Source organism: Pan troglodytes, chromosome 2 (assembly GCF_028858775.2).
Source record: "Pan troglodytes isolate AG18354 chromosome 2, NHGRI_mPanTro3-v2.0_pri, whole genome shotgun sequence".
NCBI lineage: Eukaryota > Metazoa > Chordata > Mammalia > Primates > Hominidae > Pan > Pan troglodytes.
The window spans coordinates 195,716,070-195,741,437 of NC_086015.1; the positions used below are offsets into that span (position 1 = coordinate 195,716,070).

Sequence of the window (25,368 nt, forward strand, 5' to 3'; positions counted from 1 at the left end):
TAGCCAAATAGTCATGCAAACTAATATATTATTACAACTGTGACGGCTGCAAAAGTGGAGAAGTACATGATTTTATAGTGTCTAAAGAGGTGGTAGAAGTGTTGATTTAGCCAGAGGAATCAGGAAACACTGAGGCACTTATCACATCATAGTTTGTGTCACAATTAGTTGGGCATATGCTTTATATACAGTTCCTCACCTCAAGCTTATAAACACACACACGCATACACACACACACACATGCACACACACACACACAGTCACTTTTGTTCCCTTTCATGGTAAGTCTTAAAAGTCATTCATCATGAAATATTACTATTTCTGCCTTTCGCAATATACAGATGCTACTCAAAACATAGGAAATGGTCAATAAATATCTGCTGAATTGAATTGAAAACTTTACCCGAGTTGCAGAATAGTTATATGATTCTGTTTCTTTAGAGTTAACCATATGGTTCGACTGAAGATAAAGCCTTAATCAAATTTATTATAACCTTACATTTCAGTTACAACAAAAGCAGTATGCGTCATGCCTTCTGTCTTTCCTAAAAATCAATGACACACCTACCACATGGTTTCAAGTATGATAAAAATAAAGGAGGTCTTGAAAAAATCCAAAAGAAATGCAAGCCAGGAGAAAAGGAGCCTTTGGAACCCTTAAATTGATGCTGACTTGAATGTGTCCTCAAAATGTCATGTGTTAGAAACTCAATCCCCAAACATATATTGATAAAAGTTGGAGGTGGGGCCTTTGGGAGGTAATTAGGATTAGATAACATCATCAGAGTGGGGCCCTCACAATGGGACTGGTGGCTTTATAAGAAGAGGAAGAGAGACCTGAGCTAGCACACACTTGCCTTCTGCTATGATATGACACAGCAAAAAGGCCCTCACCAGATGCTAGCAGCCTTCCCTGCCTCCAGGACTGCGAAAATTAAATGTATTTTTCTTTATAAATTACACAGTCTGTGATATTCTGTTATAACAACAGAAAATAAACTAAGATGATGACTAGTTTAGGATAAAGATCCTGGAAGACCAACAGACAAAGACCTGGGAGAAGAGGTTCATAGTATTAGTCTGAAAGGTTGTATACTTCCAGATTTTGCCATTGTTTCCATTTCTAGTTTTATAGGTTAATTAACAAATAATGAAAAATGGAAGGATCAGAAAGATCCGTTTTCTATGGTCTTATGCAAGTGTACATTGTAAGCATTCAATATGTAGATATGAAAATCACTGCAATAATGCTTCTAGGAGCCAGCACTAGATAACCATCTTCAGCATCCTGGGCTTATGTAAATAATCCTTTTAGACTGAACTGTTATTTTCATTTTTATTTTTTTATTTGTACATATTTATGGGTGTATTAGTCCATTTTTGTGCTGCTGATAAAGACATACCAGAGACTGAGCAATTTAAAAAAGAAAGAGGTTTAATGGACTTATAGTTCCACATGGCCGGGGAGGCCTTACAATCATGGTGGAAGGTGAAAGGCATATCTCACATGGCGGCAGACAAGAGAAGAGAGCCTATGCAGGGAAACTCCCCCTTATATAATCATCAGATCTGGTGAGACTTATTCACTATCAGGAGAATAGCACAGGAAAGACCCACCCCCATTATTCAACTACCTCCCACTGGGTCCCTCCCACAACATGTGGGAATTCAAGATGAGATTTGGGTGGGGACACAGCCAAACCATATCATTCCACCTCTGGCCCCTCCCAAATCTCATATCCTCACATATCAAAGCCAATCAAGCCTTCCCAATAGTCCCCCAAAGTCTTAACTCATTTCAGCATTAACTCAAAAGTCCACAGTCCAAAGTCTCATCTGAGACAAGACAAGTCCCTTTTGCCTATGAGCCTGTAAAATAAAACCAAGTTTGTTACTTCCAAGATACAATGGGGGTTCAGGCATTGGAAGAAATTGGCCAAAACAAAGGGGTGCAGGCCCCACGTAAGTCCGAAATCCAGTGGGGTAGTCAAATCTCAAAGCTCCAAAATGATCTCCTTTGACTCCATGTCTCAGGCCCAGGTCACACTGATGCAAGAGGTGGGTCCCCATGCTCTTGGGCAGCTCGGCACCTGTGGCTTTGCAGGGTAGAGCCTCTCTCTCAGTTGCTTTCATGGGCTGGTGTTGTGTGTCTGCAGCTTTTCTAGGTACACGGTGCAACCTGTCAGTGGATCTACCATTCTAGGGTCTGGAGGATGGTGGCCCTCTCAGCTCTACTAGACAGTGCCCCAGTAGGGACCCTGTGTGGGGGCTCCAACCCCACATTTCCCTTCCGCACTGCCCTAGCACAGGTTCTCTATGAGAGCCCTGCCCCTGCAGCAAAAGTCTGCCTGAACATCTAGGCGTTTCCTTACATCCTCTGAAATCTAGGTGGAGGTTCCCAAACCCCAAATCTTGACTTCTGTGCACTGGCAGGCTGAACTCCACGTTGAAACTACCAAGGCTTGAGTCTTGCACCCTCTGAAGTCATGGCCAGAGCTGTACATTGGCCCCTTTCAGACACAGCTGGAGCAGCTGGGACACAGGGCACCAAGTTCCTAGGCTGCACATAGCATGGGGACCCTGGGCCCCACTCACAAAACCACGTTTTCCTCCTAGTCCTCTAGGCCTGAGATGGGAAGGGGTGCCATGAAGACCTCTGACATTCCCTGGAGACATTTTTTCCATTGTCTTGGGGAACAGTATTCAGCTACTCATTACTTATGCAAATGTATGCAGTCAGCTGGAATTTCTCCTCAGAAAATGGGATTTTCTTTTCTATCGAATTGTCAGGCTGCAAATCTTCCCAACTTTTATGCTCTCTTTCACTTATGAAACTGAATGCCTTTGACGGCACCCAAGTCACATCTTGAATGCTTTGCTGCTTAGAAATTTCTTCTGCTAGACACCCTAAATCATCTCTCTAAAGTTCAAAGTTCCACAAATCTCTAGGGCAGAGGCAAAATGCTACCAGTCTCTTTGCTAACACATAACAAGAGACCTTTGCTCCAGTTTCTCACAATTTCCTCATCTCCATCTGAGACCACCTCAGCCTGGATTTCATTGTCCATATCATTATCAGCATTTTGGTCAAAGCCATTTGACAAGTCTCTAGGGAGTTCCAAACTGTCCCACATTTTCCTGTCTTCTTCTGAGCCCTCCAAACTGTTCCAACCTCTGCCTATTACCCAGTTTCAAAGTTGCTTCCACATTTTAGGGTATCTTTTCAGCAGCACCCCACTCTACTGGTATCAATTTACTGTATTAGTCCATTTTTATGCTGCTGATAAAGACATACTGGAGACTGGGCAATTTACAAAAGAAAGAGGTTTAATGGACTTACGGTTCCACCTGGCTGGGGAGGCATCACAATCAAGGCAGAAGGTGAAAGGCACATCTCACATGGTGGCAGACAAGGGAAGAGAGCTTGTGCAGGGAAACTCCCCCTTATATCATCATCAGATCTTGTGAGATTTATTCACTATCTCAAGAACAGCACAGGAAAGACCCACCCTCATGATTCAACTACTTCCCATGGGGTCCCTCCCACAACATATGGGAATTCAAGATGAGATTTGGGTGGGGTCACAGCCAAACCATATCAATGAGGTGCATGAGAAATGTTGTCACACATATCTAATGGGTAGCAATTAAGGGAAGGTATCTAAAATGTCCATCACCTGAGGATAATACAGTTTTGTCAAGCATGGTCATCCTATTCTGCTACCAACCATTACATTTATTCCTCTTATTGGATTGTACGTTTGTACCCTTAACCCACTTCTGTTCATCCTTCTGTCTCCATCCTGTTTTTTTTTTCTAATTTGACATCTACATTCTCTTTTGATCCACTTTCTCTCACTTGGTGGAGCTTAGTGTTTAGAGGTTGAGCTTTGAAATCAAACTGGACCTAGGATTACCTCTCAACTCTTACATTTACTGGATGAGACGACTGCTCCTTCTTTCAGTGGTTTTTATGTGTACAATAGAGTGAGTATTCATACTTCCTTAGAATTGTTGTCAGAATAAATTGAGATAGAATATCTTAATATGGTGCCTGCCAGATCGTAGGTCTTTAAAAATTGTGGTAATGATATGGTGGAGAAGCTTATTGACATTTATGACTTTTGGGAAACTCTACTAGTAATAATCCTTTTCATCCTTTCATCCTTGAAGATTTATTCAACAACAGCAATATTGCTCATTTGTTATTTGAGATTATTTTAATAATTTCTCTTCTGTATCTATAAAATATTTAAGAATTGTCTCTGTTTGAAGGAGAAATCTAAGAAAATTGGATTTTTAGTAGAAAGCTTTTGAAGGATTTTGCTTCATCAAAATTCTATAAGAAGTGAATACTAATGGGCATGGAGTTTTTTTCTGAGGTGATGAAAGTGTTCAGGAATTAGAGTGGTGATGGTTGCATAGACTTATACATATACTAAGAACCACTGAACTGTACACATTAAAAGGGTAAATTTTATGGTATCTGAATTGCATTTTAATTTTTTTTTTTTAGATAGAGCCTTGGTCTGTCACCCAGGCTGGCATGCAATGGAGCAATCTCAGCTCACTGCAACCTCCACCTACCGGGTTTGAGCAATTCTCCTGCCTCAGCCTCCCACGTAGCTGGGATTACAGGCATATGCCACCATGCCCAGCTAATTTTTGTATTTTTAGTAGAGACAGCTTTTCACCATGTTGGCCAGGCTGGTCTCGAACTGACCTCAGGTGATGCACCAACCTCAGCCTCTCAAAGTGCTGGGATTACAGGCATGAGACACCACACCCAGCCCTGCAGTTTAATGTTTTAAAACTATAAGAAAAATATTGGACAGCAAGATAGTTTACAGCTACACACGCTATTAGAGTGGTGATTTTTTTCTTTCCTGTTTTCATTTCAGTTGTCCACTCCACATTGTAGAGATTATGATCAGTTTGGTTGTCAAAGTCTTAGATGACATCACAAGAAACACTTGAGAGCTATACATTGCTGAGTTCAAGTCCCAGCTGTGTGTTAATGGACACATTTCTTAACTTTAATTTCATTTTCCCCATTTGCAAAACAAGGCTAATAGTCTGCCTTGAGGTTTGTTGTGGCAAAAAGAAAAAAGAAAGAAAGAAAAGGAAATGCTTAACATAGAGATTAGCACTTAGTGGACTCCCCATTTACAGAAGATCTTCTTCAAAAGGACTAGTACATTCCGAAAAAAGAGGTTTGGGTATTTTTTTCTCTTTTTTTCCGGTCAGAACCTATTATGAAACACCCACTGGTCGTCCCTATTTTTAAAATTTATAATTATTTTAAAGCAAATGAAAATACTTTTCTTAAAGGTGAAATTTAAAACTTAAAGTTATTAACAACATTTTGGGTTGTTATATTTTGAAAGGAAGTTATGTGAAGATAAAATTTGGGAAATCAACCCCCTCCTTTAATTTTCTACCACACGCTTGATGCTGTCACTGACACCTTGAGTTGAGGAACATAATAAGTAGCTTTTGCTTAGGAGGTGTTAGTCTGATGGCAGCTTATTTGGATAGTGCTTTTTTGTTTGTTAGTTGTTTTTAGTCCATGGTCTTCCTAGACACTCAGCATTAGACCTACATTCTGGATTAGCATATACTAAAATCCAGTTTCATTCTTCTACATGTAGCTTGCTAGTTTTCCCAGCAACATTTATTTAATAGGGTGTCCTTTCCCCAATTTATGTATTTGTATGCTTTGTTGAAGATCAATTAGCTATAAGTGTTTGGCTTTATTTATGGGTTTTCTATGCTGTTCCATTGGTCTACATGCCTATTTTTTATACTAGTACCATGCTATTTTGGTAACTATAGTCTTGTAGTATAATTTGAAGTTGGGCAAGGTGATGCCTCCAGATTTGTTGTTTTTGCTTAGTATTGCTTTGGCTGTGTGGGCTCTTTTTTGGTTCCATATGAATTTTAGGATTTTTTTTTCTAGCTCTGTGAAGAATGCTGATGACCTTTCGATGGGGATTGAACTGAATCTGTGGATTGCTCTGAGCAGTATGGTCATTTTCACTATATTGATTCTTCCCATTTATGAGCATGGGTTGTCTTTCCATTTCTTTGTGTCGTCTATGATTTCTTTCATCATTGTTTTGTAGTTCTCCTTGTAGAGATCTTTCACCTACTTAAGTACATTACTAAGTTTTTTTTTTATTTTTTGTAGCTGTTTTAAAAGCAATTGAGTTCTTGATTTGATTCTCAACTTTGTCGTTGTTGGTGTATAGCAGTGCTACTGATTTGTGAACATTGATTTTGTACCAAACTTTTGATGCTTGTTCTTAAAGGCAGAGTTGAAAGACTCACTATGAGTGACACACATACACTGTACACACAACGACAATAACATTTTTAATTTCTCAATTTTCTTAACCAAATCAGAAACAAATTTTCTGGAATTTGCCTTCAGGTATTTTTAGCAAGAAACATGACCAAATATGAAAGAAATCACTATTTCTTATGGTTTTTTGCTTGTTTATTTTTTTCTTCTATGAGACAATTCTTGTATTTTGAATGCACAGTCATTTGGGGACATCAAACTCTGACCATATTTATGTGGCATGACACTTAGCAAGCTGCAGACATGATCTGAAATTGTTTTCTCTAACCTTATTTCTCCTACACACCATCACAAGAAAACAAATGATGGATGTAAATATCTATTTTCAAAAGGCATTTCATCTGACACCATCTTACTCAGAGTTTTTGTAATTGCATGGAGAAAAAATTTAAAATAGCGTGTGCTCAGGGATTCAACCAATTTTGATAAAAACTGGTTGAATACTTCACTTCTTCTTCAAAAGTGTATAATGGTTCTTTACAATCTAAAGTCAAATTACCAAAATCTGTAACTTGGTGTGTTCAAGAACTGGCACAATCTTCACCTAGCTTTCTGGACATAGTTTCTACAATATCACTTCCCCCATAATTACTTCAAGTCTACAATCCCTTACCAGAAACAGCTGGGGCCGAGTGAGTTTTGTAATTCAGGTTTTTGGGGAACAAGGTGGTATTTTTTTAAAGTAATACAGTTAATGTATAAAATATTAGCAAAATCCATGTACGTTGGGGCCTGCACCTATAATGAAATACTTTGATATTTCTGCAGTAAAATCTATAAATATTCTCATAAGTGGGACAAATAAAGACTATAAATAGCCTCCTGTCAATTCAGGTCAGTCTGTAGCTTAAGGAAAAACAACAACACACACAATGGTCTTCAGAGCTTCTTGAATTTAGAAATTAAAGACAGTGAAATGTAAGCCAGCACTTGCTTTACTTGGACATAGACTTTTGAACTTTTGAGCCTTTGTTCATTTTCTTTCCTTAGCCAAAACTGTCCTCTATGTCTCTTCTAGTTTATTAAAGTTTATCGTGGGCCAGTCCAAACATCAGAAGCGACCCCATTTTCCTCTGTTGTCTGCATGCATATCTGTCTCCATAGGCTAGAAAGTCCATAGGGAATAGTTCTGTGTCTAATTTGCATTGCATACTGTGATTCCTGGCAGTGTATTTTTCCTCAAAAGAATATAAAAATTGGATGAAGCAAGCCTGCTTGAAAACATAAATGTCGACAAAACAAACCCAAAGCATTCAGTGTCCTATCTCTATTCCTCTTTATAAATGTGAATTTTTATAAGATGACAGGGTTTTTTTTTTCATATCAGATGGGTAATGTGCCGATGTCTTGACAAGGTTCAAGGGTGGCACATCTCACATACACACATGAACACCCAATCATCATGCTTACGAACTACAAAAGGATCAGGTTTGGTTGTTTAAAAAAAGTAATTTTACTCAGAATCTATTTTTTATGGTCAAATATTTTCTAGTGATTCTAAGAAAAAAGTATAAGCAGTATAGCTGCTAGCTTTCCATTACAGTTCAACACACCGAGTAAACTTCAAAGAAGCTGGTTTTAGGTTACTGTAGTGCTCAGGAAATGTGAGTTTTTAAAAAATTAACTTATATATTACACTTCTGATTTTTTCTAATCATTTAATCATATTTCTATCACTTCCAGAAACAAAACCAGATGTAAGCTCTTTATTTTTATTTTTATTTTTTAGATGGATTCTCACTCTGTTGCCCAGGATGGAGTACAGTGGTATGATCTTGCCTCACTGCAACCTCTGCCTCCTGGGTTCAAGAGATTCTCGTGTCTCAGCCTCCCAAGTAGATGGGACTACAGGTGCATGCCACCACACCTAATTTTTGTATTTTTAGAAAAGATGGGGTTTTGTGATGTTGGCCGGACTGGTACCGAACTCCTGACCTCAAGAGATCTCCCTGCCTTGGCCTCCCAAAGTGCTGGGATTACAGGCATGAGCCACCATGCTATTTAGTCTATTAAAAATGTATCTTTTTATTTGATGTTCTTTGCAGTGCTCTTTGTAGACAATTAAGAGTGGCTGATAATTCATATATCACTGAATAATACTAATTTTGAATAAAATCATTTTAAAATTACCAATTTTAGAACTATTTAATAATAATAAGATAACTATTTTTCTAATATTGGAGATTTGGAGACATTCCTCCAAATAGAAATACCACCTTACTATTGTAAGTTTCAGTGGATACTTTGATTTTAAGTCTAACTTTTACCTTACACAATTTATGATCTTATATTTTATTTCTAAGATTTAGTAGACTATCATATGAAGTGGTATTCCTGACTCCTTTTGTAATAAAATCATTATTAGGATATGTTATAAAATGAAACAAATAAGAAATGAATAAAATTCTTCCTGAAATAGTATATAAGGTGTGTTTTGGCTATGGCAGGGGATTTGAAGAACAATGCTGAATAATATCTAGATCACAAAATCAATTATAATAAGCTAAAAATAGGTTTTTCATATTTGGTACTAGCCTCCATATGAAGTAGCTATCCTAATATACAGTACTGTATAACATCTTTTTAGCCATCCATCCACCTAGTCTTTCATCCATATATCCATAGGGAAAAAATTCTACTTAAAATTAAAACTCCCTTCTTAGGAAGACAGTTCAGTTAAGGGAGAATAGGTCTTCTTTCTTCAGCAAAGCATCTTGGTAGATCAAAACATGCACAGAGGAGTCAGAGAGAAATTTGGGAGTAAGACTGGAGGAAATGGAATTAATCTGCAGAACAATGTGAGAAGAATTTGGAGCTCCTGTGAGCCATCTGGAAGGGACTAAGGAAAACCAAAAACCATGGTAGGAGGCTGCAGTCTGAGGTATAGAAATGGCCAAGAGACTTTTTCAGAGAACAAGGATAGCTGTACAATCTCTAAAATGAAATAATTTGACAGAAGCAGAATTCAGAGCCAGAGGAGACCTCGAAAATATAAACTCACACTGAAAATTTGCATACACCTTGCTGGTGGTTGGGGTGGGCACTACTGAACTCTAAAATTCATAGAATGGAGCTCAAACCAATCTTAGCTAGGTCTTAACTGGTACAATGAATTTAGCTATATCTGAGATACATAAACATACATATGCACGTATTCATATGAAGCAAGTGTTCTAGAGCTCATTTATTCAATAACCCCAAATATCTGCCACATAGATACAAACCTGAAAGAAGATGCAAAGAAGGGACAAAAGAAAGACATCTAACCACCCGCAAATGCTGTCATAAAATTGCAGCACTAAATTTTACATAGCTTGTAGGGTAACATTATGTCCTAATACAATATGTACTTACATTTTTAAAAATTCTATTTACTTTTTTACATATTACTCTACACGGCTATTTCACCACGCTCAACGGTCTAGAACTACAACCCACACACCAAATCCAGCAAACTGCCTGTTTTGGAAAATAAAGTTCCATTGGAACACAGCCATAGCCATTTGTTTCTGTGTTGTCTATGACTGTTTCAGGCTACAACCTGAGTCGAGTGATTGTGACAAAGGCTATATGGTCCATAAAGCCTAAAATATTTACTATCTGGCTCTTAGCAGAAAAGGACTGCTAACCTCTTATCAAGAAGCAAAAGTTGAAATAGACAGATTTTAAAACATTTGGTGAGAAATAACTATTTCATAGCAAAAAAGTAAGCAAACAACAAACCAACAAATATCATGCCCTCCAAAGTCACAATACATGGTGCCATCATGTGTGAAGACAAATAACACCAGAAAGCCTATCAAGTTGTCAACAACTCTCCGAAAGTGTATTTTACAGGGCAATACAACTATTAAAATTAATAATAATGATCCTGAGACATTAACAAAAATTGTAAAATATGTTGAGAATTTTCTAAGACATTTAAAAATATATGTAAAAAATAAGATTTTTGCTTTTGATTTAACTTTTAGTTTTTGTGGGTACATACTGGGTGTATTTATGGGGTACATAAGATATTTTGATACAGGCATATAATGCATAATAATCACATCAGGGTAAATGGGGTATTCATCACCTCAGGCATTTATCCTTTCTTTTTGTTACAAGTAATCCAATTATAGTTTTAGTTAATTTTAAATATATAATAAATTATTGTTAACTTTAGTCTCCCCATTCTGCTATCGAATACTAGATCTTATTCATTCTTTCCAACTACATTTTTGTACTCGTTAACTATCCTCATTCCCCACCACTACACTTCCTAGCCTCTGGTAACCATCATTCTACTGTCTATCCCCATGAGTTCAATTGTTTTAATTTTTAGCTCTCACAAATCAGTGAGAACATGTGAAGTTTATCTTTCTGTGCCTGGCTTATTTTACTTAACAGAATGACCTCCAGTCCTATTCATGCTGTTATAAATGACAGGATCTCATTCTTTTTTTATGGGTGAATAGTACACCATTGTGTGTATGTACTACATTCTCTTCATCCATTTGTCTGTTGGTGGACATTTCAGTTGCCTCAAAATCTTGACTATTGGGAATAGTGTTACTATAACATGAGGGTGTAGAAATCTCTTTGATATACTGATTTCTTTTCTTTTGGGTATATACCTAGTAATGGGATTGTGGGATCATATGGTAGCCCTATTTTTAGTTTTTTGAAGAACCTCCAAACGATTTTCCATAGTGGTTGTACTAATTTACATTCCCACCAAGAGTGTGCAAGGATTCCCTTTTCTCCACATGCTGGCCAGTGTTTGTGATTTCCTGTCTTTTGGATAAAAATCATTTTAACTGGGGTGAGGTGACATATTGTTAGTTTTTATTAGCATTTCTCTGATAATCAGTGATGCTGAGCATATCGTTATATACCACTTCGCATGTCTTCTTTTGAGAAATGTCTATTCAGATCTTCATGTATTTTTTATTCAGATTAATGGATTTTTTCCCTATTGAGTTGTTTGAGCTTCTCATATATTCTGGTTATTGATTCCTTGTCAGATGGATAGTTTGCAAATATTTTCCCCCATTCTGTGGGTTGTCTCTTCACTTTGTTGATTGTATCCTTCACTTTGCAGAAGGTTTTTAACTTGATGTGATCCCATTTGTCCATTTTTGGTCTGGTTGCCTGTGTCTGTGGGGTATTACTCAAGAAATTTTTGCCAAGAATAGTGTTGTGGAGTGTTTTCCCAAAGTTTTCTTTTATTAGTTTCATAGTGTAAGGTCTTAGATTTAAGCCTTTAACCTTTTTTTTTTTTTTTTTTGAGATGGAGTTTCACTCTGGTTCCCCAGGCTGGAGTGCAATGGTGCGATCTTGGCTCACTGCAACCTCCTTCTCCCAGGTTCAAGTGATTCTCCTGCCTCAGCCTCCTGAGTACCTGAGATTACAGACGTGTGCCACTGTGCCCGGCTAATTTTTTGTATTTTTAGTAAAGATGGGGTTTCACCATTTTGGCCAGACTTGTCTCAAACTCCTGACCTCAGGTGATCCGCCCGCCTCGGCCTCCCAAAGTGCTGGGATTACAGGCATGAGCCACCGCACCAGGCCTTTAATCGTTTTTTGTTTTTTGTTTTGTATATGGTTAGCTAGAGATAGGGGGTCTAGTTTCATTCTGCTGCTTACAGATATCCAGTTTTCTTAGCTCCACTTATTGAAGATATTGTCTTTTCCCCAATGTATGTCCTTGGCATCTTTGTTTAGGCAATAAGTTAACTGTAGACATATGGATTTACTTCTGAGTTCTTCATTCTGTTCCATTGGTCTATTTGTCTGGTTTTATGCCAGTACCATGCTATTTTGGTGCTATAGCTCTGTAGTACAATTTGAAGTCAAGTAATGAGATTCCTCTAGTTTTGTTCTTTTTGCACATGATAGCTTTAGCTGGATAATTCTAGCTTTTTCCTGGGTCTTTTGCAGTTCTATATAAATTTTCAAAAATTTTTTTTCTATTTCTGTGAAGAATACAATGTCATTGGTATTTTGAAGGACTTGCATGGAATCTGTACATTGCTTTGGGCAGTATGAACATTTTAACAATATTGATTCTTCCAATCCATGAACATGGAATATCTTTTCATTTCTTTGTTGTGCTCTTTAATTTCTTGCATCAATGTTTCATAGTTTTCATTGTAGAGATCTTTCACTTATCTTGTTAAATTAATTCCTAGATATTTTATTTTATTTGTAGTTATTGCAAACGGGATTGCTTTCTTGATTTCTTTTTCAGGTTACTTGCTGTTGGCATATAGAAATGTTACTGATTTATGTATGTTAATTTTGTATCCTGCAACTTTATCGAATTTGTTGATCAATTTGAATAATTTTGGGTGCAGCCTTTAGGTTTTTCCAAATAACAAAAATATCATCTGCAAACGAGGATAATTTGACTTCATCCTTTCCAGTGTGGATGCTTTTTATTCTTTCTCTTGTCTGATTGCCCTAGCTAGGACTTCCACTATTATGTTGAATAACAATGGTGAAAGTGAGCATCCATGTCGTGTTCCAGATTTTAGAAACAATGCTCTCCATTTTTCCCCATTCACTATGATACTAGCTGTGGGTCTGTCATATATGGCTTTTATTGTGTTGAGGTATGTTTCTTCTATACCCAGATTTTTTTTAGGGTTTTTGTCATGAAATGATGTTGAATTTTATCAAATAATTTTTCAGCATCAATTGAAATGATCATATGTTTTTTGTATTTTGTTCTGTTGATATAATGCATCACATTGATTGATTTGTGTATGCTGAACCATCCTTGTATTTCTGGAATAAATCCCACTTGGTCATGATGAATGATCTTTTTAATGAGTTATTGAATCCAATTCAGTTTGCTAGTATTTTGTTGACGGTTTTTGCATCAATGTTCAACAGGGATATTGGCCTATCGTTTTCTTTTCTTTTTGAGGTGTCTTTGTCTGGTTTTGGTATCAGGGTAATACTGGCCTCATATGATAAGTTTGGAAGTATTCCCTTTTGCCCTATTTTTCTGAATAGTTTTAGTAGGGTTGATATTAGTTCTTCTTTGAATGTTTGGTAAAATTCACCATTGAAGCCATCAGGTTCCAGGCTTTTCATTGCTGGGTGACTTACTACTGCTTTGATCTGGTTATTTGTCATTTGTCTGTTCCAGTTTTGGATTTTTTTTCATGTTTCAATCTTGGTGGGTTATATGTGTCTAGGAATGTATGCATTTCTTCTAGAATTTCCAATTTGTTGGCATAGAGTTGTTTATAGTAGCCTCTAATGATCCTTTGGATTTCTGCAGTATCAGTTGTAAATTCTTCATTTTCACCTCTGATTTTTTGGGGTCCTTCTCTCTTTTCTTTCTTAGTCTGGCCAAAATTTTCTCAATTTTATTTATCTTTTCTAAAAACCAATATTTTCTTTCACTGATTTTTGTATTGTTTTCTTAATTTCACATTCACTTATTTCTACTCTAAACTTTATTATGTTTTCTCTATAATTTTCGGTTTGTTTTATTCTTGCTTTTCTATTTCTTTAAGAAGCATAACTAGGTAGTTTATTTGAAGTTTTTCTAATTTTTGACGTAGGTAATTATAGCTATAAGCTTTTCTCTTAGTACCGCTTTAGCCATATCCCATTGGTTTCAGTGTGTCGTGTCTCCATTATCATTTGTTTCAAGATTTTTTTCAATTTCCTTTTTCATTTCTTCTTTGACCCATTGGTCATTAAGGAACATACTGTCTAATTTCCTCATGATTGTATAGTTTTCAAATTTCCTCTTGTTAATGATTTCTAGTTTTATTCCATTGTGGTCACAGAAGATACGTGATATAACTTCCACTTTTTTGAATGTTTTAAGACTTGTTTTGTGACCTGACACAAGGTATATCCTTGAGAATGATCCATGTACTGAGGAGAATATGTATTCTGCAGTTATTGGATAAAATGTTCTGTAAATATACATTAGGTTCATTTGGTGTATTGTGCAGATTAAGCCAGATGTTTCCTTGCTAATTTTCTGTCAGGATGACGTGTCAATGATGAAAGTGGGGTGTTGAAGTCTCCACCTGTTATTATGTTGGAGTCTATCTTTCTCTTTAGCTCTAATAATATTTCCTTTATATATCTGGGTGCTCTAGTATTGGGTACATATATATTTATAGTTGTTACATCATTTTGCTGAATTGATTTCTTTATCATTATGTAATGACCTTCTTTGATTCTTTGTATAGTTTTTGTCTTGAAATCTACTTTGTCTGATGTAAGTATAGCTATTGCTGCTCTTTTTGGTTTCTACATGCATGCAATATATTTTTCCATCCCTTCATTTTCAGTTTATGTATGTCTTTATGGAAAAGTGCAACTTATCATTGGGTCTTGTTTTTTTAAATCCATTCAGCTACTCTATGTGCTTTGATTGAAGAGTTTAGTCCATTTACATTCAAGTTGTTATTGATAAGCAAGGACTTACCCCTGCCATTTTGTTACTTGTTTTCTGGTTGTTTGTGGGCTTCTCTTCCTTCTTTCCTTTTTACTGTCTTCCTTTTAGCAAGGGTGATTTTCTCTGATGATATGTTTTAACGTTTCAAGTCCTTGATTTTTATTGTGTTTGTTGTATATTTTCTGATTGAAGTTACCATAAAACATGCAAATAATATCTTATAACCCATTATTTTAAATTAATGACAAATTAACATTTATTGCATAAACAAAGAGAAAACTAATTAAAAGTTTATATTTTAATTGTGTCCCCCACTTTTTAACTTTTTGCTATTTCTATCTTTTTACACTATCTGTATCTTGAAAAGTTGTTGTAGTTTATTTTTGATTGGTTCATCTTTAGTCTTTCTACTTAAGATGTGAGTAGTTTACACATCAAAATTATGGTGTCAAAATATAGTGTGTTTTTCTGTATACTTACTATTACCAGTGAGTTTTGCACCTTCAGATGATTTCTTTTTGCTCACTTACAAACTTTTCTTTCAGACTGAAGAACTCCCTTACATTTCTTGGAGGACATGTCTGATGTTAATAAAACCCCTTAGTTTTATTTGTCTGGGAAAAATCTTTATTTCTCCTTCACGCTTGAAGGAGAATTTCACTGGATCTACTATTTTAGGATACAAGTTTTTCTCCTTCAGCACGTTAAATATGTCATGCCACTTTCTCCTGATCTGTTAGGTTTCCACTGAGAAGACTGCTGCCAGATATATTGAAGCTCTATTGTATGTTATTCATTTCTTTTCTCTTGCCACTTTTAGGATCCTTTCTTTATCTTTGACGTTGGGGGCCTCAGCCTCCCAAGCAGCTGGGACTATAGGTGCACATCACCATGCCTGGCATTTTTTTTTTTTTTGTATTCTTAGTGGAGACGGGGTTTCACCATGTTGGCCAGGCTGGTCTTGAACTCCTGATCTTGAATGATCCGCCTACCTTGGCCTCCCAAAGTGCTGGGATTACAGGTGGGAGCCACCATGCCTGGCCCATTCTTTTTTCTTCTTCTTTTTTTCTGTCTCCCCTGGCTATTTCCAAATAGCCTGCCTTCAAGCCCACTAATTATCTCTTCCACCTGATTTATTCTGCTGATAACAGACTCTGATGCATTCTTCAGTATTTCAATTGCAGTTTTCAGCTCCAGAATTTCTGCATAATTCTTTTTTAATTATTTGAATTCCTTTGTTAAATTTATCTGATGGCATTCTGAAATCCTTCTCTGTGTTATCTTGAATTTCATTGCGAGTCCTCAAAACAGCTATTTTGAATTCTCTGAATGAAAGATCACATATCTCTGTCTCTCTAGGATTCATTGCTGCTCCCTTATTTAGTTCATTTGGTGAGGTCATATTTTCCTGGATAATCTTGATGCTTGTGGATGTTTGTCAGTGTCTGGGCATTGAAGAGTTGGGTATTTATTGTAGTCTTCACAGTCTTTTTTTTTTTTCCACCCGTCCTTCTTTGGAAGGCTTTCCAAGCCTTCAAAGGCACTTGGGTGTTGTGCTCTAAGTTTCTGGTCACTGCAGCCCCATCTGTATTAGGGAGCACCCCAAGCCCAGTAACAATATGGTTCTTGCAGACTTATAGAGATACTTCTTGGTGGTCTTGGATCAGATCTGGAAGAATTGTCTGGATTACCAGGAAAAGACTCATGTTCTCTTTCCTTACTTTCTCCCAAACAGCTCAGCTCTGTGCTGAGCTAACTAGGCTGGAAGAGAGGTGACACAAATACTCCTGTTGTCACCACTATTAGGACTGTGCTGGGTCAGATCTGAAACTAGTATGGTACTGGGTCTCACCCAAGGGCTGTGGTTACCACTGCCTATCACCTATGCTCACCCAAAGCCCTAGGTCTCTACAATCATCAGGTGACAAAGCCACTCTGGCTTTTGTCCTTCCATTCAGAATGGTGAGTTTCCTCCAGCACCAGTCAGGTCTCGCAATGTTTTTCAGAAGCCAGTCCCTTAAGTCAGAAACCTTAGGAATCTACCTGTTGCTCTATTCTACTGTGGCTGAGCTGGCACCCAAGCCACAAGACTAAGTCCTTCACACTCTTCCCTCCCTTTTCTGTAAGCAGAGTTTCTCCCTGTGGCCACCCTTGCCCCAGACCCATGGCGAGTACTGCCTGGCTACCACTGATGTTCACTCAAAGCCCAAGGGCACTTCAGTCAGCGTGTTGGTGAATGCTGCCAAGCCTGGGACACTCTCTTCAGGACAATGGGATCCCCTCTGGTTCAGGGATAGGTCCAGAAATGCCATTCAAGAACCAAGGCCCAGAATGAGGACTCCAAGAGTCTGCTTGGTGCTCTACCCCATTGTGGCCGAGCTGGTACCTAAGCTAAGGAACGAAGCCCCCTTTACTCTTCCCTCCCCTTTTCTCAAGCAGACGGAGTCTCTCCCTATAGCCATCACAGCTGGGAATGTGCTGGGTCTCACCTGAAGCCAGCATGTCTCTGAGTCTCACCCAAGGCCCACGGCGAGTACTGCCCGGCTACCACTGCTGAAAGTTCAAGGCCCAAGGGCTCTTTTGTCAGCAGATGACGAATCCTGCCAGGACTGGGTTCTCCCCTTCAAGGCAGTGGATTCCCTTCTGGCCCAGGGTGTGTCTAGAAATGTCATCCTGGAATTAAGGTCTGGGATGGGGCCCTCAGGACTCTGCCTAGTGCCCTATCTTTCTGTGGCTAAACTGGTATCCAAGTGGCAAGTAAAGTCCTCTTTACTCTTCCCTATCCTGTCCTAAGGTGGAGGGAAGATGTATCTCCCAGAGCTGCAAGCTACACTGCCTGGGGCTGGGGAATGGATAGTGCAAGCATTCTCTTTGCTGTTCAAGCTGATGTCTCACTAGGTCACATGCCCCCAAGTTCACTGGTTCTCAGCAATTCCCCTTTGCTAGGGCTGGTCTCATTGCTCCCTCCATTAGCTTTGGCTGAGTTCTGCCTGGTGTTGCTGTCTGCTGTGACAGGACAGCACTGAGTTTCAATGCAAAGTCCCACAACCCCTGTGCTCTCCCTCTTCCAAGCACACAGATTTTTTTTTCTCCACGCCACAGAACTGCTGCTGGGGGGAGGGGGATGGGTACTGTTGGCAATTCAAGGCTCTCTTTTCCACCCTCTTCAGTGCCTCTTTCAGCAATATGAAGTTAAAACCGGGTACTGTGATTGCTCATCTGATTTTTGGTTCTTATGAAGGTGCTTTTTTATGTGGATAGTTGTTCAATTTGTTATTCTTGCTGGGAGGACAATCAGTGAAGGCTTCTATTTGGCCATCTTGCGCTGCCTTCCTCTCTGATATTTTAATTTTTAGAAGGAGTAAGTTTCGATATCTGGACAGTGAACTCATGTAAATTATCTCATCCTTCTGAGAATTTTACTGTAAATTTATTTTATCTCAGTATTAAAGTTATCCAAAAGAACTACTTAACACATAACAAAACATATAGATTTCTCTCTACAACACTTTAAATTTTATAATTTTTTTTATAGAAGTAGGGTCTGGATTTCACATTCATTTTATTATTTTAAAGTATTATTAGTGAAGCACTATACTGTAGGTTTTAAGAGAGCTGATTCTAGAGCTAGACTTTTTAGACTCTCATTCCAGGTCTAGCCCACACAAGTTGTATAAGTTTGGGCACAGAATCAGGGTACAGTCGTGAGTATAGCAGACCTTTGTATTTCCATTCAGTCTGTAAGTCAACAGGTCTGTCTAAGAGCAGACACCTATTTCAGGGCAATCGCCACAACTACTTTGTCTGGACTTTGACTTTTCCTCTTCCTGGAAGAGGAGATGGAGGAGAAGTCAGGTGAGATAGCTTAAGGAGAACTTGAATAATCAGTAAGCTGGTACAAAGACTCACGCAAGATCAACTGAGCCATGTCCAAGGGAAGCGAGCCCCACAATGATCAGAAACACCTATGAGAAGCAGCACTCTCTAGCATAGCATTATAGGGGATTTCTGTGCCAACTACAACTGCCTGGGGAATCAAATACTACAGGATATTCCCTCATGTAGGTACCAACCGAACACTTGCACTCTGGCCCCCAAAACTACTTGTGTATAAGCTTTAATTATCAAGACAATTGTACCAATTTATCATTACCAACATATTTTCCCTGGCACTGAATTCCAGGAGGCATTTACCATGTGCATCCACATGATAAATGTTATCACAAAGGACAGTGACCATCACAAATAACAGTCTTCAGCTGTGAACAGTCATGTTTCAACGACCTCTGAAAAAGCTTTCCTCCACAACCACTGATCTTTCTCTCCCACAGAAAACCCTTCACAAGTATGTGCATAGCTTTTGTGAAATGTTTACCTTCTAGCGAAGCTGTGAATTACGTCCCATAGCTATAGCTGGTCTCAACTGGCCCCTATCCCAAGGAGAGTGACACACGGTGAAGAGAATGAAACTGTAGGTGCTAGAAAAAGTAGCTTCCAGAAGAAAACAAAATTGTCCACATAATATCCAGAGGGTTCTTTTATGGATAAAATATTGTAATTCTTCAGCGTGGTAGATGCTGGTACTTTAAGGAGACAATTCTCAACTCAATATTAAAAAATATACTCTTTCTGAAATCCATGCACAGTTGGAATTACCTGTCTCTACTCATAGTGAGCTTCTTTTTACTTTCAGAGGACATTCGAGCTTTGGGCAAAGGACATTGAACCACTTGGCTACACTCTCTAAGACAAATTAGATCTCAGAGATTTTGAAAAGAAAAGTAGTCCAATCTGACTGATTAAAGGCATAAGGATCTCTATGCTCTGAATGGATTCCACCCAAATAAACTAAGGAAGAAGTCATAACTTCATCTCAGAATGAAATGTAATTAGCTAGCTGTAATTATTGCCTTAGGAAAGACCTAGTAAATGAGGGACAGAGTGGTGTGGTGGAAAAGAACATAACTTTTGAGTCTGGACAACTTTGATTAAAATCCTGGTTCTGTCATTTATTAGCTGTGTCTTCTTAGACAATTTACATGACCTCTCTGAGTCTCAGTTGTTTCCTCTAAATATAGATAAGAATGCCTCATTATAGAGTATTGTAAGAAGTCTATGAGATATTATACATATAGTGACTACCGCACTACAGGGCTTACAATAGGCACTAAACAAATTAAACCTATCATCACTAATACTTTAGGTGCAAACCACAGTGATCCCAGCTTTTTAAGATCATCTATGGAAAAATCAATTATATATATATATAATTCATAAATTAAGGAGAAATTTAAAATGCACAGCAAATTTTAGAATCTGTAACATGTTTGTCATGAGAAATTGCTACTTTTCAAAAAAAAAAAAGAAGGATATTTCGACAGATAAAGAATACACCAAAACCACAACTGGAGAATAAGGGTTTAATTGTAGTTCCCTGGTTCAATGCTTATTCCTTCCTGATAGAATGTAAGCTTTATGAGGGCAGGAACTTTATCTGATTCACCAATGTATTTCTAGAGACCAGAACTATTTCTGACACATAGTCTCTACTCAATAGACTTTTATTGACAAATGAGTGAACCCTAACTCAGTACCCTAATAACCAATGACTATTTACAAAATAGTAGGGTGGGCTGGGCGGGGTGGCTTATGCCTATAATTCTCCACACTTTGGGAGGCTGAGGTGGGCAGACCCCTTGAGCCCAAGAGTTTGAGACCAGCCTGCGCAACACAGCAAAACCCCATCTCTACTAAAAAATACAAAAATTAGCCTGGCATGGTGGCACACACCTGTAGTCCTAGCTACTTCGGAGGCTGCAGTGGGAGGATCGCTTGAGCCCAGGAGGTTGAGGTTGCAGTGAGCTGAGATTGCACCACTGCACTCCAGCCTGGGCAACAGAGTGAGACCCTGTCTCAAAAAAACAATAGTGGGGCAAGACAAACCAGATTCTAGCTGAGCCTCCACAAATATTCCTTAGACCTACCCAACTCTATCTGTACTAATTTCACATATCAAAAGAAACCTTGTGATGACTCTTTGGCTTTTTATAAGCCATGTATGGAATCCTTTATAGAAAACAGAGCGACAATTTCCATTGGTAGTAGAGCAGGTGACTTCTCTCTCCCAGTGTAAATGTATCCATCGGCATCTGACTCATTAATTAAATGTTTTTTATAAGTAGTTTCTATGAATTAGTCTTTTTCAGTTTGATCACAATAGAATAATCCACAATCAAACTATACATAGTTCTCAACTCCCTCAAGTTCACCGTTTTCTTTATAGAGTCTCTGCTTCTGCAATAAACTCCCCCAATGTCTCTCTTTCATCACCTCAATGATACCAAGTTATTTCAGGAAGGTTGTCTCTAATAAATGATTATTGTAATTTATAACAGGTTATTATCTTTACAATGGTATATTGTTGTGGACAAATCTCAATATGTATACAAATTATAGCTTATGTTGCAGTAAAATTGGCCACATAGAAATGATACTGGATTCTAAACAGCTTGCTGAATTCACAACTGAATCCAAAACCAACAGGAAGCGTTCTCCAACCTGTTCTTAAAAATACCTGCTCTAGGTATATAATGCTAGAACTTAACCAATGAAACTAGTATTATTTCTCATCACAGCACTGGCCAGGGTTGCCTTTCAGTCACTGCGATAAAAATTATCATTTTCTTCTCTATAGCTTCTGTCACTGTTTTTTCTATAGCTTCTGTTATCATTTTCTTCAACATGTGCTGGGAGATAATACTCTGTTCCCTTACAAATGCTTCCCAAGTATTAGCTAGAAAATTTACTGGAGGCCTCTGTACATTCAGAATGTAGATGACTAGAACCAGAAATGAAGTCAAAAAATGAAACCAATGAAATCAAGATTTAAAAAACTTTCCAACTACTACAGGATTTGAAAATGCCTTTCTTAGCATACTTCAAAATGAGTAAATTGCTTCTAAGTGAGTAAATACTTCTAAGTAAATTTGAATAACATCCAAAAATACACATTTCCTGTTTTTTAAGTGTCAGGGTATGCTGAGGGAGAGAAGAAGGATGTTTGCTGTCTAGTGCATAGAGAGACTTTAGAGCTGTTACCAGTTGAATTGGTGACAATAGATAACATTAAGCAACTTAAAGTCCTTAATTCCCGAAGCATTGATACACATGTTTAAAAATATAAAACACGAATCGGAAATATTTCTTAAATTTCAAATTCGATATTAGAATTGATATAAATTTCAGACATTACACAGTCCAATGCCTTCATTGTACAAATGGAAAAAACTGAGGCATAGGGAAATGAATCACTCAGAAAAACTTACAACATAATTACTCAACTTGGAGCAGACTTCAAGCCTTTTCACTTCTAAATCCCTTTTCCAGAGGATTTTGCTAGATTTATTCTTATCAACTGTGTGGCTATCACCTGTATTTTCAGTGACACTACAATGGCTCATCTACCGTGTCTAAGATGGGGTTAACTAATTAATCAAGGTATGTATTAGCCAGATTCTGAACATTATTATTAATTCCAATGATAGCTATTCTCTAATAATGCCACCATTGTGTTTCAGAGCAGACAGATTGAAAGACAATCATGTATTTACCCAGTTGTAGTGTTATATCCCTTCTAACACATTTACTGATATTTTTATTCATCTCACCAGTAACAACACACAGCATTAAAAAAAACCTGGCAATATTAACCTAAAAAATGGAAAGGAAAGCTGATTCCATAACTAATCTACAGTTGTTCCTGTGGGAATAATTCATTGCAATATAACCCTGTCTCTTATAACCTGAAAAAATACTTCACTTGTGTTTCTTCCATCAAAAAAGTCTTTCATAGATCTCTACATCACTTATCTATTATAAACCACTGCCACATTTCTTAATAGGCATTAAAGTGGATGTGATAGTTTATGCTTCCTAAACCATACCAGGCAAGCTAATTACACTAACTGTTGCTCAGGCTAAGAAATCTGGATTTTTAAAAATCCTATCAAAGCTCTTGAAAGATTTTAACTCCTAGTACGCTATAATCAAATATGTGATTCAGGAGGATTACTCTGGTACTAGTATGGAGACAGAAAAAACCAATATGACCTGACAACAAATTGTAAAACCCTAAACGATGGCAAATGCAGTCATGATAAAAATAAAAGAACAGATTCTAATAATTAATGTAACTTAGTAATTGATTGTGTGTGGAAGTAAAGAAGAAGAAGCAATAATGTCCAAGCTCCTGGAATTGTGCTAAGTAGAAAAGGGGCTCGTAATGAAAAACAGACATTTATTATTCACGACAGAATAATGATTATTCATGGTAAAGTGTATAAAGTGTCAGATATAGGAACAAATGAAAAGAAGGATAAAATCACATTTGAAAATAGAAAAAAGGAAATTTGGGATGTTAATTTTATGTGTCTACTTGAGTGAGCCACAGAATGCCCAGAAATTTGGCCAAACATTATTCTGGGTATGACTATAGGGTGTTTCTAGATGAGACTCACATTTGAATCAGTAGATAGAGTAAAACAGATTGCTTTTCATAGTGTGGGTGGGCCTTATCCATCAATTGAAGACCTGAATAGACAAAAAGGCTGAGCAAGAGGGAACTCCTTCTGTCTCACTGCTATGAGCTGGGACATTGGTCTTTTTCAGCCTTCAGACTCAAACTGAAATATCAGCGTTTCTTGGGTCTTGAGCCTGCCAGCTTTCTGACTGGAACTTACACCATCAGCATTCCTGGTATTCAGGCCTTCAGACTTGGACAGAAGCTACACAACAGCTTTCTTAGGTCTCTAGCTTGCAGACTGCAGACCTTGGAACTTATCAGCCTCCACAAACATGTGAGCCAATCTCTTATAATAAATCTCCTCCCTCTGTCTCTCTCTGTCTCTCTCTATATATGTATATTATCTATACACACATATATCTATACACTCACACTTATATATGTTTATATGTGTGTGTGTATATATATATGTATATATAATTACACATATAGAAAAAAGGAAATTGGGATGGTTAATTTTATGTGTCCACTTGAGTGAGCCACAGGATGTGAGGTGTATGAGAGACCATACACATATGTGTATATGTACAGATATATATGTGTGTATATACATGTATGTGCATAGATAATATTTGTACACACACATGTATATATGTATGTGCAAACATATATAATATATTCCTTTCCTTCCTATATATGTGCATACATAATAGATTATATGTGTGTATACATAATATATAATGTAATTACATATATTACATATACAACATATTATATATTGCATATGTTACATTATATATTACACAGATATAATATTATGATATACAACACCTATTGAAGAACCATGAGTTCCATGAATCATGGTTCTCTGAAGAACCATGAGTAATGCAGAAATAAGTAACAAAGAATGTAGTATGTCAAGTTTGCTAAGCCTTAAAGAAAGGAAGAGGGCCGTTTCAGACAAAGAGAAAATTACATAGGTAGGGTATAGTTTTAAAAGAACAAATAGTATAACACAACTAGAGCATCAGGTGAGATAAAGTAGGAGGTAAGCAGAAAAAGGTAGATTGGAGGTACACAGGGGAAAATTTCTGATACATAACCAAAGAGTTCAGAGCTAATTTAAGAAAAAGAATATAATTCAATGAAGGTTTTGTAGAAGACTTAAAATGAAATTTTAAAAATACTTTAAAATACTCCAATATTTAAAGATACGAATACCTTTTTCTCTCTCTTTACAAAAAGCAAAATTATCTCCATTTATTTTAGCTTCCTCTCCCTGGAACGCATGTAACTGTCAGGTTTAGAGAGTCACTTAGGTCAGGAACCCTAGGAATAGATTGTGTATGCAATATTAACTAAAAACAACACTTCTGCTTCTAGCCATGACAAAGTCCAACTAGTATTGGACTTATCCTTCTGCCATAAACAATTACAAAACTGGGTCGAAAACTATTAACACATTATTTTCAAGCACTTGATAACAAATGGTGCAGGACTGTCATATTTTAGAGAAAGGGAAAATGTAAGTTAACCCTGTATTAACTCCAGCTTTCTACCCGGGGTCACTTTCCAGGGGCAGCATGGGAGACAGAGGCCAAATAGAGAATGACAATTTTACTGAGAGGAGAAGGCACAGATCAGAGTTTCGGGCTGGTAAGGTAGCTAGAATTTGTGTGGCCGAGTACTGAGGAGAGAAAGCTTCGCAGAGTAGGGGAAGCAAGAAATCTTCACAGAGGTTGCCCTCAGGCCCTTGGCCAAAAGATGGGCTACTTTTGTTCAGGAGAGTATTCTGTGACACTCTTAAGAGAACAACTATAGCAGTGACAAATCCTTCAGTGCTCATCTGAATGGAGACATTAAACAGTGCTCATAGATGTTAAAGTCCTAACGCAGCCAGAGTGAGAAAGCTTCACTGAGCAACAAAAGCATTCGGTCGAGATGCTGGAATGACCATGCCTAGGAGGAAAGACCGTGACCTAAAATAATGGCCATGCCATAGAACTAAGGATAAAATTGAAATAAAGTATAAATCCATTCTAACAAAATCAAAAGAAGCCACCAGTAGTT

The 25,368-nt window shown here is 37.5% G+C and overlaps 1 protein-coding gene and 1 non-coding gene across 2 annotated transcripts in view; both read right to left on the minus strand.

Annotated features, from left to right (window-relative positions):
* The window catches only part of FGF12 (fibroblast growth factor 12), a 585,069-nt gene that overhangs the window by 383,883 nt on the left and 175,818 nt on the right, over positions 1 to 25,368 (minus strand). The gene's annotated exons all lie outside the window — the stretch shown is intronic.
* On the minus strand, positions 7,686 to 7,789 carry LOC112208846 (small nucleolar RNA U13). The gene has a single exon (XR_002943398.1). It is a non-coding gene; the product is annotated as a small nucleolar RNA U13 (small nucleolar RNA).